The 16796-nt window shown below is 34.8% G+C and overlaps 1 protein-coding gene and 1 long non-coding RNA gene across 2 annotated transcripts in view; one reads left to right on the plus strand and one right to left on the minus strand.

Annotated features, from left to right (window-relative positions):
* Nucleotides 1-11589, minus strand: part of LOC136340318 (uncharacterized) — a 105658-nt gene extending 94069 nt beyond the window's left edge. Inside the window, exons 1-2 of the long non-coding RNA XR_010732284.1 lie at nt 11472-11589; nt 8535-8572 (exon numbers count right to left, since the gene is read on the minus strand). This is a non-coding gene — a long non-coding RNA (uncharacterized lncRNA). The remainder of the gene's footprint in view (nt 1-8534; nt 8573-11471) is intronic.
* LOC136340308 (protein amalgam-like) overlaps nt 1-16796 on the plus strand; it is a 74825-nt gene that overhangs the window by 20165 nt on the left and 37864 nt on the right. The window lies entirely within an intron of this gene.

Raw genomic sequence — 16796 nt, forward strand, 5'->3', positions numbered from 1 at the left:
TTCTTTTGCTCCCTATCACAATTGGATATTGCATAAAGAAATTCATAATAAATTTTGCCCCAATTTCAATCGAATAGAAACTACTGTTACTATGCATCTAAGCTCAGTAAATCAACCGATATTGACAATGTTTGGAATTGTATGTCATGACAACAGTTAATAATAGCCAGAATTTACTTGGAACATACCAGTTCCACAGTCGGCCAAACTGATCATAATGAGAACATAGCCGAATAGCATCAAATCTCCATTTCTCATTATACTGAATGAAACTTTATAAACATACATATTAGTACTACTATATATTTACTATCAGCGACTAATTGACACCTATTAATACAATATTCACAATTATTTAACATCCTAGAAACATAATATATGCATTTAATGTTAATATGCAAACACCGTAACAAAGCAGGTATTATCTGCGATTACTCTGTCTTCTAAACACCCTAATTGGATTTACAAGTAGTATGCATAAATAATTTGCTTGATGGATTATCACTAATTTAGTTGTCTGCCGAGCGTCTAGATGATCGATTTAGGTTCCCAGGACCTCGTTAGTTAAGAGTTTTCTTGAAACTCAGTTTCAACAGTCAAAAGATCCAAATAGTGTGTGTTAAAACGCGTGTAGTTTTCTTAATGAATATTTCGTATGCTCCAAATCCCTATATTTGGCTACAGACCAAAAAGGGTCCATGGAAAGCCAGGGATTGTATAGGGAATGCTGCCACTTAGACCTTAATTGCTAGCCGTTAATTAAAGTAAGTGTGAATATGTTCGTTGTTTTGAGAGTGGTTTCCCAGATTCACCACTGGATTTTTTTATAAGTGCCGAAATTTCTTGGAAAATCTTCTAGATTTGCAACTTTTTACAAACAGGGCATATCAGCTTTAACAGGCATAACTTTAATATTGTATTAAACGTTTAAAAATAGTGTAAGTTTGCTATGAAGTAACGTCCAATGAGGCTTTGTTTCACCGATACTATTTATTGCAGACATAAGTGGTTCAAATTTAATTTAAAAATGGAAAATATTAAATTATTTCAAAAAGGGCTAGAAAGTCTTTAACAAAATTTTGGAAGTGTTGACGACTAGAAGACCCATATGTTTTATGGAAAAAAAATATTGTTTTTCCAGTGCTATGCCTACCATCATGTTAGGCGATATTTTTGTAGAAAAAGTGATATGCAACTGACTTTTCAGAAGATAAAATATTTTTTTGAATTCCTTGTTCAGGGTTATTTCTGTAGAAATAATCTTTTGAGATATTTTCGACCGACCCACCGTTTCCAAGTAAAAAAATGTAATTAATTTTAATACATGTTTAGTTTGTTTAGATATTAATTTTAATTTGAGACCTACTTACATTGATACATAACGAATAATAACTTGACAGAAAAATATTTAAGACTTATCTTTACTCTTAAAAAAAATGTCGTGAGTCGTTTTTGTTTTCTTTTAAAATTTCCAGTAAAGTGTTGGTATCATTACGTCCTAATTATTAGCTTAAGAGTAAAGTTTATAGCCGGCAACATCTTCAAAATTTCGTTAAAGAATCTGTAGTCCTTTTTTGAGGTAATTTTATATTTTCTATTTTTTAAAGTAAATTTGAACCCCCCGTATCTGCTAAAGGAAGCCTTATTGGACGTTGATTTATATAGCAAACTGACATTATTTTAAGACATTCAATATGCCATTAAAGTTATTCGAGTGAAAACTGAAACACCCTGTATTTGGAGCGGGTTAGAAGACTGAGTTTTGGCTCTTCAGCGGAAGAGGTTGGAAACTACCTCTCTGTCCCGGGAGGAGATTTATGTTTTTGAATGGAATATTATTCTCAGAGAATATTTGAAAGAGAAAAGGACCTACTACTACTATTACTACTACTACTACTATTACTAGTACTAGTACTAGTACTACTACTATTACTACTACTACTACTACTAGTACTACTTCTACTACTACCATTGCTATGATAATCTCTTGATATTTGCGCGTTTTTAATGGTAAACATAACTAATCTAGTAATGATACTGTAAAGCAACAAATACTGGAAGTGTTCCACGCACAGATACATGGAAACTGTTTGTTTACATCTTAGTTTCCATGGCGAAAACAATGAGTTTGCGACCTAGCCGGTGCTATTTTATTTTTACGGTCCGTCGCTCACGGCAACGGACCGTAAAGTTACAATGATGCTCGTCGCTCTTAGTAACGGGTCATAAAGTAAAAGTAACGTCTGTTAATTTTTTAGCCACTTTTATTCAAATAACTAGCTATTCTAGTTGAATGTAGAATATTAAAAAAACATAATTTGTGCCTCTGACCGAATTAAGGAGGTCCAAGTTTCTTTCAACCCTTTTCACGTATATAACTATTAACGCGTAGTATCTAAGCTCATTTTTTTTTAGTATGTCTATAGAATTTTAACAATTAACTATTTATACCAGGTAAGCTTCAACTCGCGTCGTAGCCGTCCACGGCTTCTTCACAGCAGGTATGACATAATCGATAAGTAATAATCGAAGCTGCACAGCCTAATCTGAGCTCGTGCTTATGCCGCTACATTGAGTCGCGAACAGGAAGCAGTCTTGCATTATTTATTATTGAACTTCATTAGCAAATACCTCTAACGCACTCACGACTCCATTCCGAAGTTTAATTACCGCTCACGAACGCTAAAAGGAATTGTTTCTGTTATGCACCCCGGGGGATCGTATACAAATTCCGACTTAAAACCAATTGCGCCCCACATCTGAATAAAGCACTCGCCTTGTCCACTACGACCTTTAATTAATTACTCTCTCTCCGCCTCTGATTAAGCCTCGCTTTTTCTACTAATTGCTTCGAAAATATACGCTCTTCATAAAGATAAAGATCATCCGGGGCCGTTCTATTTGCATTTAAAAAAAGGATATAAATCTACGACAACGTTCTACAAAGGGGATCGGTCACTTGAGACCTCGAAACGTAAAAGTCGCAATTTTTAAAGAGTTTTTTCTTCCCACCTATCGAGGCTTCGAGGTTAGAAATGTCCCTTATTTATGTTGTCGAGGGACCTGTTTTCCTTGCTTGAAATTAGATTCTCTGTTGTTGGGGACATGATTTTATTATTCCTCCCGCTTGATCGGTTTTTAAACGCCCTCTTCCAAGAGGCAGATAGAGCACGGTATAATTTACAATGCACCGGAGGAGTGGCGTAAAATTAAGGCCCATACACACATACACACTCGTACAAATACAATCCGAAAATTTAACGCTCCTAAAACCGCATGCGGTCCTAAACAACTATCCGTGCCATAAACGGATTACATCCAGTTTCTCGCATTGTTCCTGGGGTGCAATTATTCGAGTCACCCCGGAGGGGTGGCTCCAACCCGGAAATGCTTATTCATCGAGCACATGTTCCGGCACGCGACCCCGGAGCGAGAACTAACAGATTGTCGTTTGTATTATTTGTTCGACTGTCGAATATTACGTAGATAGCTACGATAGGCATCAACAAACTTAGCTTTGCATGTTTTACGAAGCTCGAAAAACACAAGTACCCATCAAAAATTCAATTCGAGTCCCATCAATGTCGTTATTTTGTATATTTTTACGGAGAGCCGTGTCGTAAATAAAAAGCGAGCATCATTTATTTATGTAAAATGGAAAGTTGTAGGGATGGAGTTGCTGAAACTCGAACATTAACGTCAGAGTATCGGGTATTTCTCCGAAGTTAAACGGGGCGATATTGAAAAAGGGCGCCTTTTTCTTCCTGAGATCAGACAGGATGAAGGTACTTTGCAATCAATCAATATTTCAAATCTACTTAAGTAACTGAAATACCTTTTCACAATTTCAATAGCTAAAAATATATTGCTTTTAAAATTTTATAAGTGACATGATGTCGAGTTTGGGAGTGATAAGACAGCTTTAAAGTTCATACAATTTTAACGTTCCAACCCACATTACGGCCTTCTTCACATGTATATAAAAATTCTAAAAATACAATTCAGTGGCATAATAAAATCGATTACCAAGCAGAATGGACAAAACGTATATTTTATTTTATCTGTTTCATTTTATATACATGATCCTACATCGGCTGTTTTTGTTGTGTTAAAAGGTGATTATTTATCTACAAATATATTTCAAGGATCTAGGTAGCAATAATTTATTCGAAGATATCAAATTTAATATTAATATATATATATATGTATAGGCACTTGCCTCCATCGGGCTATCCCTCCAACCGTATGTCTTTGTATTTTTTTGCTATTATTTATGAGGGGGGTAGCCAATATTTCATGGTATATGATGAATTAAACAAAATTGCGTAGACTATGACCTGCAACTAAGTGAAAGCCAGTAAAGCTCGACATTGAAAAATAGCATTTAAAGCAGTAGCAGTAGGTTACAACGGATTTCAATCTTGGGAAATAAATGAACCAATTTCCCTGCACCATCCGCTCGGCAAGATTTTTTCCCTTTTCCTTAATATTACGTCACTTTTTCACTTACACCCTAGTTCACCCCAGATTTTTGTATGGAACTGTTTCTCTAAAATTGTAAATTAACCTAAGAAGCTCTAAGCTAACTTAGAACAGTTCTGCTTCAAATAGAAACTTCAAGTCCTGGGTGACAGTTCAACTATTTACTACACATGTCAATTTTCCTTTATATCAAGCGAACTTAGCTATAAACTTAGTTCAGGAAGTTGGTCAATACATATTCAAAGTTAAATAACTAATTTGGGATATCTGGCAACGTAATCTAGGCTTTGAACTTTTGGAAGTAGGTCAAGATTGATTATATTTGGTTATTTAGTAAAAAATTTAAATTTGGTAATTATAAATTTCAGGCAAGGCGCTGGTTTCGATGCGAGAAAAGCTATTAAGAAATATTATAAAATTCCCGTCCCTCATCGCTTTGTATAAAAGAAAGAAGTAATTGTCTAAATTAGTATTGGGTTCTCTAAGGGTTTCCTGGAAATCTCGAGAAAACAATTCATTAATATTAAATCTTTCATGAATCTTCGATTTGGAGAGTTGAAAAAGATAGTTTAGGAGGCAATACAAGAGATTGAAAAACGTGCAAGGTTCAGTGTGCAATTCCGTGGAGTTGTGAATGCATTCTCGAATGCATAATAAAGATATGAATATTAAAGAGTACGGAATTGATTATATCATATGAAGGGTGAATTTTTCATGAAAATCATACAAAAAAATAGTCCAAATCCCTCCAGATTTATCCGTAAATACTTGCATAATCATAACACAATCTCACAAATCCACTTCTTTTTCATTTCTTCTGGCAAGTTTTCTAAAACGGATGCGGCATTTTCCTTTCGACATTTTCTGACATTATCCTTTAAATTGTCTGGATTTGTTTGCGATTTGCACGATCGCTAAACTTCTGCAAGCGACGTATTTGCGCTGCTTTCTATTAAATTACCACTTTTAATTAAAGCGGACGTGGCCGGTTTAAAAAACGAAGACCAGATGTTTATAAGGGATTATTACGTCTGTAAATAACGTTAGGTGCGGAAAAATTTCTTTAATTTCCCCCGGGGGAAATTCTTTTCAGTTTTCTTTTTATTTTCTAAAAATTTCACAGTGTGCAACCTAACATTCAAATATTACTATAATGATTTTTAGTAGTATCTTCACCCTTCTACCACTGAGATCTCAACACACATGTATTTGACGTCTCTTCGGGGAAACTAGAAACGTATAAATCTCATTACTCTTCATGGACATGGAAACACACTTCGCTAATAATCCCCCATTTTCGTCGGGGGTAAAATAAGTTAGCCAAATTTATGTAAAGTCGAGTTAATTCCTTTGGTACTTTTCCCTAATATACGGAGTGTATAATTTCTTTAATTATCCTTTTTTTTATGAAAGGTGATAGTGAGAGGAAGCTCAACAGGCGACCAATTAAAAGTGCTTGGTGGATCAGACTGAATTTACGACTAGAAAAAAAGTGTTAGAAATGGACTGAAATTTTCTATGAAAGCTTCTTTGTAAGTTGCTTACGTGATGTTGATAGCAGAAAGTAACATTTTTCTAATATGTGGGACATGCTTCTCCTTAGTGGGTTTGCCCTCCTAAGTAAAATTGGGACGCCCGTCTCTTTCCGCCACTTTGCACCCAATTTAGAAGCTCATATAGACCATTTTCAAGCCCATTTCCGGAATAATAAAATTCAGACTAAGCGTCTCCTGGCTCCTCGAACCACCTTAACTGGAAATTTTAAAAGAATTTAATTCGCCTCCAACCAGCAATAAAAGTTAATATGTTCTTTGTCATCCTGGATTTATTAGGTTTAATATCCACTTAATTTACTTGAAACGAAGTTCTTGGAAGAAAGGAGGACGGCAGCAAACCCAATCACTAATTCCAAATTCTGTTGCTCTTTATGTTGGGATTGTGGCTTTGATTTGAAATTAGACACTACGGATTTAAACTAAGATAGATATACTACTAGTTTCCGAAATTATCTCAATTACGGCGGGTCGTTTTCCAGCCATTTTAAAGGGTTTTGCGAGACCAAAGATTGATGGCTGAGGTCGGAGTTCGATAAACTATTAGATGGACTTCTAACTAGTTTCTAGGGAGATAATTTCAAACGGGACAGTGTGATTAGAGTGACGGTTTAAATGTCCGGTAGCCGGAGGAACAAAGAGGTTTCCACTTACAATTCTTCGATTGCATTGGCTTAGTGGCGTAATTCACTCAGTTGGATAAATTGGATTCCGGATTAGTACTATAATCAATTTAATTGTCAAAGAACCTATAATGTGGTGTTTTATATACATTGGAGCGTTCTAAAGAAACGTAGACAAAATGACACTACCATCTTCATTAGGCGAAAATAGGCTAATTTGACTGAAACTAGAGAAGTGGCAGCATGGCAAATCTCCATGAACAATTTTCATCGTCCTATCGTTCTGGTCATAGTTATAGGTTTGTCAAATAAGTCGATCATATCCACATTACCCAAAGAGTATCGTCATGTTGTCAGAGTATGGAATATTTACAGATTTTTAAAAATTTTTTTATAATACTAAAGACTAGATTTTTCTATTGCTTGCTAATTAAAGATTTTAATTTTTAACAATATCAAGACATATTAGTCACATATTTAAAAGACAGACACCCTGAAAATTAGGGTAGGTATGTTTTGGTTAGTGTTGGTACCCAATAAAAAACGTTTTGACATCTAAGGAACATGATAAACATTTTCTACATTCGTACATATCTGAAGGACAAAATTTTACTTCAAACTGACTGTGATGTGGAGAGATCTTAACCATTCCATCACCAATCCATGTCAACGATCTATATTGGGCTATTATGTATTTTCTCTAACCCAAACTGCATTGTTGATGTTAACGAATTTTATTCAATATTATATGTACCATATCAGAAATTGATCCTAAGTGATTGTTTATAATACTGAACAAACGAATATCAGAATGTAAAACCATAGTGAAGTCTAAAACTGCTGCAATTCTTTGTTCAAGGTATGTTATCATAATGTTTTATACACATCTATAGTAACGTGTATAATATGAATATGCAGAACGACCATAAGTCTTAAGAACCATATAGACTGCTTCATGTTCTCCGTTATAATAATAACCTTTATGGAGTTCGTACATAATTTTTTCAAACTGTAGGTATTTTTCAATTGCTCGATGATCTGTCAAGTATACTCAAACTTTAGGAAATTTCTGTTGATTGAACAACCGTAAAACAAAATGAACATTTTTCATGAAGCATGTAACACCTGAAAAATCTTTTTTCCGGTGTCGTCTCACATTGTTGTATAAACATATAAAAAAATAAATTAAGTGAAATAATGAAGGAATATAATTATTCTTAACAACCATAAAGATATCTGTTGATGGTTTCGAATTGGGAATTAAATCAATATAAAATACCAAGTTAGAATTTAACACTATCGTTTTTCATCGGTATATTACAGCACGTACGATAATAGCGATAAACTTACCTTTTACTTTGACTTTAATGGTCGTTGAATTTTCACAAAGTATGTGAATAATTAATACCTTATAGATAGACACTATATACAGTGCTAATATTATATTTATTTTGATTTTAAAATATTTTTAGGAAGTATTTCCATAAAGAAGTACATATGGACGATAAATAGTATGAAAAAGAAATATAATTATAAGCTGTCAAGTTTATGTTAGTTCCGATTTCATTTTAATCGTCTTTTCTATTTCCTGGTGTTTGTTAATAGTTTCATTATATTTAGTGTACTGAGTAGTGATGCTGTAACACACGGAGAAACGTCCATTGTTTAAATACTGGGTAGTATTTTATTTTCATCCAGATTCTAAATCAAAACCACCAACATAAAGCTTTACGGCTCGTGTTCCGTTACGGGACGTATTCACACATACACAAAGATATCTTCTCGTAATTCAATGTTCATAATTTTTATGGCGCTGCTAAGCATTTGCTCCAAATTTTCTATAGAAAAAAACTTTTAAGAAAGTTGTAACACTTACCAGGAATTCAAGCTCGCCAGTTTTCGTCATCAGTGTTTCTGAAAAAATAAAAATTAATTACAGAATGTTCAAGCTCGACTTATGTAAATAAGATGGACAGTAATTATTGACTCGGCTGCGATTCAAAGAAAATATAGTTACAATAATTAATACCCAACATTCATTAAACTCATTAAACTCATCCCAGTACCTTGCAGCAACTAACACTAAACCAAAGATATATTGCCAATTAATACCCCTTTATTCAGGTAGCTTGCTACCTTCCTCCAACCCTCTAATACCTGACTTATCCCTTAATATAAATTTGGAGCTTGCCGGAGTTTATCTAAGATTATCCAAGTTTTAGCAAGCAATTTTGGGATCGTTGCTTAGAGCAAATGCTCCCGGCCAGACCGTTAGTACAATACAGGTGGTAATTTTGAGGCATGCTCCTCGATAAGTACATTTAGCCAACTTAGCCAATTAGCCAATAAAAACCACCCTTTAAACCGATCTTATCTAACCAACCGCATATCTGCCAGTTTGGAAGTTCTTATTGTGCCCGGAAATATATGTTTCCGAGCACTGTAGCCGTTACAGAATTATGTAATTGAATGCACGAGAGAATGTTTTGTCTTTAAGTGGCTTGTTGGTAACGTTGTTTGGGTTAGTTGGGAATAATTTGTATGGCTCTTGATCTTGTTTGTTTGCCCCTAATGGGTGTATTAATTTCTTATTGAGTCGGGGGAATAAGTGGCAACTTTGCGGAGAACAATGCAGAGTTTCAGTTTTAACTTCAGTTTTCACAAAAAGTTATCGTACAGTAAATATCGCGGTTTAATGGACTGATTTATATCGTTCTGGCTGCGCAAGTGCTTTGCCCGGACCGCCCCGGGCCATTATTTTTTGTTTATTTTCCCATTAATTTAAGTCTAACATTCGGTGCTCGAAAATGGCCTTCGGATATTGCTGGTTTTCAAAGTTATGGCTTTCTTTATCTGCTGTATTAAATGGCCGAAGCCATGTAGTGCTCAAAAATGACAAACAGCTAAACAAATAAACCGCTCGTAAACAATGTTGTGAATATTTAATAGAGTTTTTGTTCTTTTCGTCCAGAAACTTTTTTACAAAACCATCAAGGGCTAATTAAGTTAAAAAAACATTAACGAAGTTTCTAGATTAAGCGCTTAGGAGCAGATAACCTTATAAATATTAAATGTACTTAACTACATATAACGCATGCCCTTGAATTCCATATAGGGGATGTCTAAATTATATCGTTTTGTTTGCTTCTGTATAGTTCATATTTGGTTTTTGCAAAGTAAAACTTTAGAGACCATTATTTTATTAAGTAATTTAGAATGCGTCCAGAACAAAAAGGACTTTTAAGATAGAAATTCAGAAAACACAACGGAATTTCTTTAAGACTTCATTGAGATTAGACGAAAAATCGAGCACGTAACATGAAATTGAAAGTATATAATGTTGTCTAAGTAAACAAACAAAAAGCACCTGTATAAAAGACACACAACATTATAAAAGCTCAAATTCTTCCTCTCATCAATTTTTCATCTTCCCTGATAATTAGCCGATTGAGCTGCAACGTTCACTGTATGATAGACCTGTAAATATTTACAGGCAAACTCTCATGGGCGCCCAATTTAAGCACCAAATTATTATTTTAGATCCCTCTGCTAACGAGATATAAATTTTCCGATTAAAATGGCAATAAAATTGATTTAGGAAACTCCATTTTTCTCCAATAGATTTTTGCTTGCATCTCGCTAGAAAACTAGCTTATTGAGCTCGTACTTTCAATAGATGCGCAAACATACAAGATGGGCATATAATAAAGCATTAATTATTCCAGTATGTAAGAAAGTGATCAATTTAAGGTCGAAAATTATCGACCCATAAGTCTACTCGGTCAGCTTGCTTATGAGAAGCAACAAACAACATAAATCTGGAGCTGTAATTAAAAAACTTTTGCATAAATAACTTACTGAAATTTTGGCTATTATTAATATATGAATATGAATAAAAATATATATATTGATAATGTGATTTTGAAAATTAATAAGTTTCCTAGAGTTCTCGATTACTCAGCAACTGTGTTAATAATCAAACGGAACGGGTGATTTATCATGCAAACTTTGAACGTTTTTAGTAGGAATAATTCTTTAAGGTTAAAGCACGAATTTTTGTAAAATGTTCTTACTAGAGAAACGAGCCATGAGAGTAATCAATGGAATGTAGGTGAAGCATAGCTGTAAGGATATATTCAAAAAACTCGAACTATTAAGGGCACCAGCTATATGTATACAGAGATGTTTATTGTTCTCTAATGGATCTTGGAACGGAACACTCAGGAACAAGTTACGAAGTAATTTATTTCACTGTTAAATAATGAAGAGCTCGGTTAATGAAGTACACGTCAACATGACAATTCGACCCAGAGTTTACAAATATTGCGAAGCTTTTAAGTACTAGTGCTGAAAGCTAACTCATATAAATGTATTTCGGCTAAAACGCAATTATCGGTTAATTCATTGCATATTTTTTTTATAAAAAAAAATGATATTATATTATATTGAAATCCTTTCTTTCTTAAATACGTCAAATTACAATATTGTGTAAGCACATTTATAAATTCGAGAGTGAGGAGAAGGGAATAGTTTCGGAAGGATAGAAAGAGACGAAGGTTGAAACAACAACATAAAATATTAGATTATTTTGCAATACCGGATCATTGAGCATGCGCAATCAGAAACTTTCGTTCGCAATTAACAAAATTTTAATTGTGAGAGAAGCTATTATTTACTGATTGTTCCTCAAGAGGAAGAAAAGGCACTTCACCAACATTCTGGTCAGTTTCTGTTGATGGTTAATTGTAAGTCTCTGTGATTTCTTGTTCTTCCAAATAAGTTGGTTGTGTTGTAAATTATAGATTCAAAATACCTTCTGTTCCATAAGTCCCATATTTTCCACATCGTCAACGGAGAATCCGCGAATAACGTGCGAAGTTCGCGGCATTGTACACAAAAAATATATAAATGGACACTTCACGCGCTCAAAATCAAAATTGCGAAGGCGACAATGACAAACGTCAATTGTTAGGTTGGCCGAGCCGACGACCAATCAATGCGATTGCCAGACAAAGATGGCATGATATTAAAATGAAACATCCGCATTTCGATAGGAGCGCTATCGAGGCGGTAGGCTCCAACTGTTCAACGCAGATGAATATACAGAAACAACGATACGCGGAACAAGGATAATATTAATTGCCAAAAGTGAACCTATTCGGTGATTTAGCTTTCCGTCTCTATTATCTCTGGAACTAAGTACAATTGACCTTGTCAATTAAACCTTCCCCTTCGAATCTCGCGTTATATGATATGAGAGGGACAGAGAGATATCTTTCTGTGCGGAGTTTTCTCGAAATAGGCCAGTCAGTTTTACCCGCATTGTTTAATGCTTTGGCTGATATTGAATTGTACAGTTTAAACTAGTTTGTTTTTTCGTCGAAATTAATACGTCTTATGTCGTATACCTACTGATATTTGTGTTCAGTATTTCTTTCCTAACATATTATTATATGTTATTACTATATAACTTTTCATAAAAAGGTTATCATAATCATCATCTTAAATTCCACATGCACTTAAACTGGATATTTTGACAGATAAACAATGAAACATTTGGAAAATCTGAAGGTTCAACTCCAGCTCGCGTTTAAAACTAAGGAAAAGTACTAGACCTTAGTAGATAAACTCGAAAACTATGCTGTGTTTATCTATATTTTTGCTCGTTTCGTTCCGGTACATATTCTCGTCGATTCCATCAAATTTGATGACAAAGACAACATTTACAGAACTTTACAGAATTTTCATTCTTTACTAGTTCCAACACATTTCTATGACCTGATTCCACGTAATGGATGCGTGTTGCAGACTCTCAAACCGTCAATAAACATTTCAAATTAAATGGCAAATCATTGCAAATTTCGCACTGGAGATAGACGTATTCGTAACGTCAGCCAACGTAATTACAAAGCAGGATTCGCTTCGATATTCCTGGTAATCCATTGGCAAAGCTTTATTTCCATAACCAGTAAATTCTGGTGTTAATTCGAACACAGTGGAGGTTGCAAACTATAGAATTCCTCCTACATTTTCATACTAATCACACGAAGAATTCTTTTATAGAACTAAACTAATATGTACCAAATTACCCAACATTCTGAGACAAGCCAAATGTTATTTGCAGAGGAATTTCGTGTAATTTCACCCGATATTCCCATATTTGATGGACTAATATCATCCGTTCAGGCAAATTCCTATTATCCCCGATATTGCCACCCAATCACCCAATACAGTTTACCCAACATGGGAGTTAAGAGCTATTATTTTTCCTTGCAGCATTTAGTGGATGCTAAAAATTCATGGGACCCTTAAAACCGCCCCATAAATGCGAAATTTAATGGTGTTTTCCGTGGAAGCTGGTGAAATATGTCGGTTATAAACCTGTGGAATGGATCTATAAGTCTCGTTTCGCGTCTTATCTTTAGCCAAACGCTTGTTTCAGATGGTTTAAAGATTTCAAGGACTGCTTCCGTGGTCGGATACACGTCCATCACCTTCATATCTTTGCTTTTATGAGAGAAAATATTGGCTGAAGTCTCTATATTGTATAGAGCCGTAAAAAATGATCCGTAAATTAAGGATTAGATGTAATAAAGCTCCTAAGTTACAGGGGAGGAAATTAAATTCTGTTAAATTTGGCCTTTAGAGTCTACAAGGACCCTAGAGGGGCTTAGTTTAAATTATGGATTTATGAAAATGGCCTTTTTAAGATGCTGCATGAGAAATAAAACTGCGATAGCGAGAGATAATGAGAATTTTTACGATCTCGAGTATCAGAACTTTACTACTTTCTGGATCTGGGTATTTATTTCCAGGTAACGACATAACTTCATTCTAGGGTCTTATAACATTCATTCCTTTTTTGACCTCGAAGTAGACAAGAAGACTTTATTAAGTTTTTTTAAACCAAAGAATTTTCGTATTCTCCTCAATTGTGTTAAAGGCTTGATCGACTTTTTCTCTTATCAGAGCAAGCATCCAATTCATAAAAAAGTGCCGAAGTTGGCATTTAATTAAAAGGGAAAAACCATTACAATAGACTGGGGAGGTGCTATCAATTGAAATTTTAATGGTAAGGAAGAAATGAGGAAACTGGTTGAAGGACATTGAGAGGTCTGTAGGGAAATTCTAAAAGCCCCCTTTAGAGCTGCGTCCTTTGGGGGATGGAAACGAACGCTTCGACAAAGTTGTTATCGAAATTAGCTTTTAACGGTAAGTAATGGGCAAAGTGTTAATAATGGTAAACAGAATTATAAACGTCGGGGTAAAGCTAATGAGGGCACGTGGTTTCATTTTCTTAATGCCTGTTTAGAAGCTTATAAGCTTGTAAATTTATAAAAGCTACTAGAGTACTCGTAGAGAGCCCATTATCTAATTTGTTTTGATGGTCTAAGGGGACTATGGTAATATGGATTATTGCATGATAAAGAAGGGTAGTAATTGGAGTTAGAAGGTACTAAACTAATTTCTATAATGTTGCGCTAACGCAAGTAGATGCGACATGCAGTCTGTTGCAGCTTGTGTGTCGCAGACACCTCTATTGACTCAGGTGAAAGGAATATTATTTGTGTTATAATATATCATGTTATATCTTTGAAGTTATGTAATTTTAAGCTTCGGTGAAAAGTTTATTCTGGTATCTGTATATTGGATTATACAGGATATATAGCCTACCAAGTTGAAATTCTATAAGGAAGATTGATCGTTTCATCAAATTGGCCCACCAAAAGCATCACAAATTCAGTTTCTGCTGGTCTGAGCTCATCAACCCCAAACCTATCGGAACTAAATTACTCAAATTATATAAATTTTTCGTGTCCGGATCGAACTTCTTATTCGACGACTCAATTTATATGATAAACTCGAGACCTCTTTCCTTAATTGAGTAATCCTTGCAACATCTGTCGGGGTGATTTAAAGTTGTGTCAGTGCGCTACTGATCGCCTGTGTACCCGGAGCCCTTAAACTTTGATTAATCCCGTAATGAATCCATTAAAGGAGATAGCTGAGAGCGCTGAGAAGACGATTTTCCAACGAAATTCAATACAAAATTAATCGCCTGTTTAAGAGGCACTAGCATTCTGTCTCTTTATGGCCTTGTCCGGAGGTGTGATTGATTATTCTTCGTGTTCTCAGTTTTTTGAAAACATCGTTTGCGTTTTTCTATCGAAAAAGTGCAGATAAAGGAACGTGGGTTTAATAGGTTCTCTATTCGACATCTTCCCTGGCAGGAATAACGGAAATTTAAGGTTTTTTTTTTGTTTCAGGTATGATGTTAATGAAACTTTAAAGTGCCACGTCGGGTGAGTATTCGCAGTGCATGAAACATAACATAAGAATAAAAAATAATGACGAACCTAATAGAACCAATTCGCAACTAACATTTGCCTTTAGAGCCAGACCCTTTTCTAAGTAATGGCCGATTGAAAGGTTAATTCACGCCCCATTTCTGCTGATTTCCCAGGCAAACGTTTTATTTTACGACTGAATCAACGATTTTATTACACTTTAAATCAAACTATACCTTTTTTCAAACTTGGGAACAACTTGACTCATCTGATAAGGAACTTGGCTCTAGCTACCTTGATATTCAAATATTTTAGTTTCGAGAGTCTAGAAATCAGTGAAAAATCCCTTTGTAAATATCGAGGAATCCTAATTCACCATTCCAGAAGGATCTCAACCTTTTTGCTGATGACGGTCCGGAACACAAATACTATCCCACGTTCCTCAAATTTATAATAAGGACCTGGAATTCAGGATGGGATACGTAGATACGTTATTGGATTAAGGGCTTTATGGAAATGGCTCGGAATTAGACAGGGACGAACTGGATGAGATTGACCTTAGCGGCAAATTCATGGTTTTCGAATTTGAAAACACAAAATTTATAACTTTTTTCCCTCGTAAAATTTTTAAGTTTCAGTATTGGCAGAAAAGTGTCAAAGTTCTTACTCAATATCTAGTTCTTAAGTGAAATTTCTTAGGTTTTACTTGAAAAAATATATAAACGTGGTTCTTTTTCAAACGTTAAATATTTAACTCTCAGCATAAAAATTACAAGTTTACATTCAAGTTTTTACAAGTCAAATTGTCTATCTAATCTAATCTAATAAATAACCCTAGAAGGCTCTGTGCGCGCTTAATATCAGTTTTTCAAATGCAATAAGAAGATTCAAGAAGAGACTTTGGGACAGCATTTACTCCAGAACCGTCTTCTCGTATTCTAGAAGTGAGAACAAACACTTGCATTATCATTTTAAATTGGACAGACAGTTATTATTCTTACAGGCCCTCTGAACATCTTTCTCCAACTGCATGATCAGTTACCTGGCATAATTCTCATCACACAATTACATTTTTGCGCGGCCCAAAATGTTTGAAACCAGTCTCTATTGTCACTTCCTAATTTTTTTGATATCAAACTTCCGCTAAAGCTGTAATTCTCTAATGGAATATCCATGTGTCTGCATCAACTACAGTTCTGACATTTTGTGGCTTTTTGTTTCCGACGACAGCACTCTAAACAAGAATTAAACAAAGAGAACTTCCAGATGAAAAAATTCGAGAAACTTGGCCCGTATCTTTCCAGCTAAATGGAACATTTGAGCAGGATAGACCATCTACGAGGCAATTTAACTTCGCGGGCCAACAGCTCAAAGATCAAGAGAAGTTTAAACCCTGTTAATAATTAATGAACTCGGTTCTTCGCAACTAAAGTAAATGAATGTTAAAAGTCTCGGTGAAAGTTCAAAAAGTTTTCTAGTCTCCGGGTTCGTACCCGGATTATCCATCATTATTATTTGCCCCTCTAAGTGGCCGGGGTGACAGTAAATTAGCGTTAATTTATCGGTTTATTTGCACTTATGTCGCAGTTTACTTAACCAATAGAGAAAATCTTTTCAAGCATCGAACTGTGTCATCAGTTTTCTCGAAGTGGTTTGAAAAGAAAACTCCTAAATTTCAGCCAACTAGAAGGAATATCGGCGTTTTAAACAAACTTCATACAATAAATTTTCATCAAAATTCTTCTACTAAAGGGCTAAATTTCTGAGATATTGAGCATCGATATTTTTGTGGCATTTCAACTATCAGATTTCCTCGCCACATCCCGAACTTTTTCTCTTCATCTCGTCTT

The sequence above is a fragment of the Euwallacea fornicatus genome, chromosome 7 (genome assembly GCF_040115645.1).
Source record: "Euwallacea fornicatus isolate EFF26 chromosome 7, ASM4011564v1, whole genome shotgun sequence".
Lineage (NCBI taxonomy): Eukaryota > Metazoa > Arthropoda > Insecta > Coleoptera > Curculionidae > Euwallacea > Euwallacea fornicatus.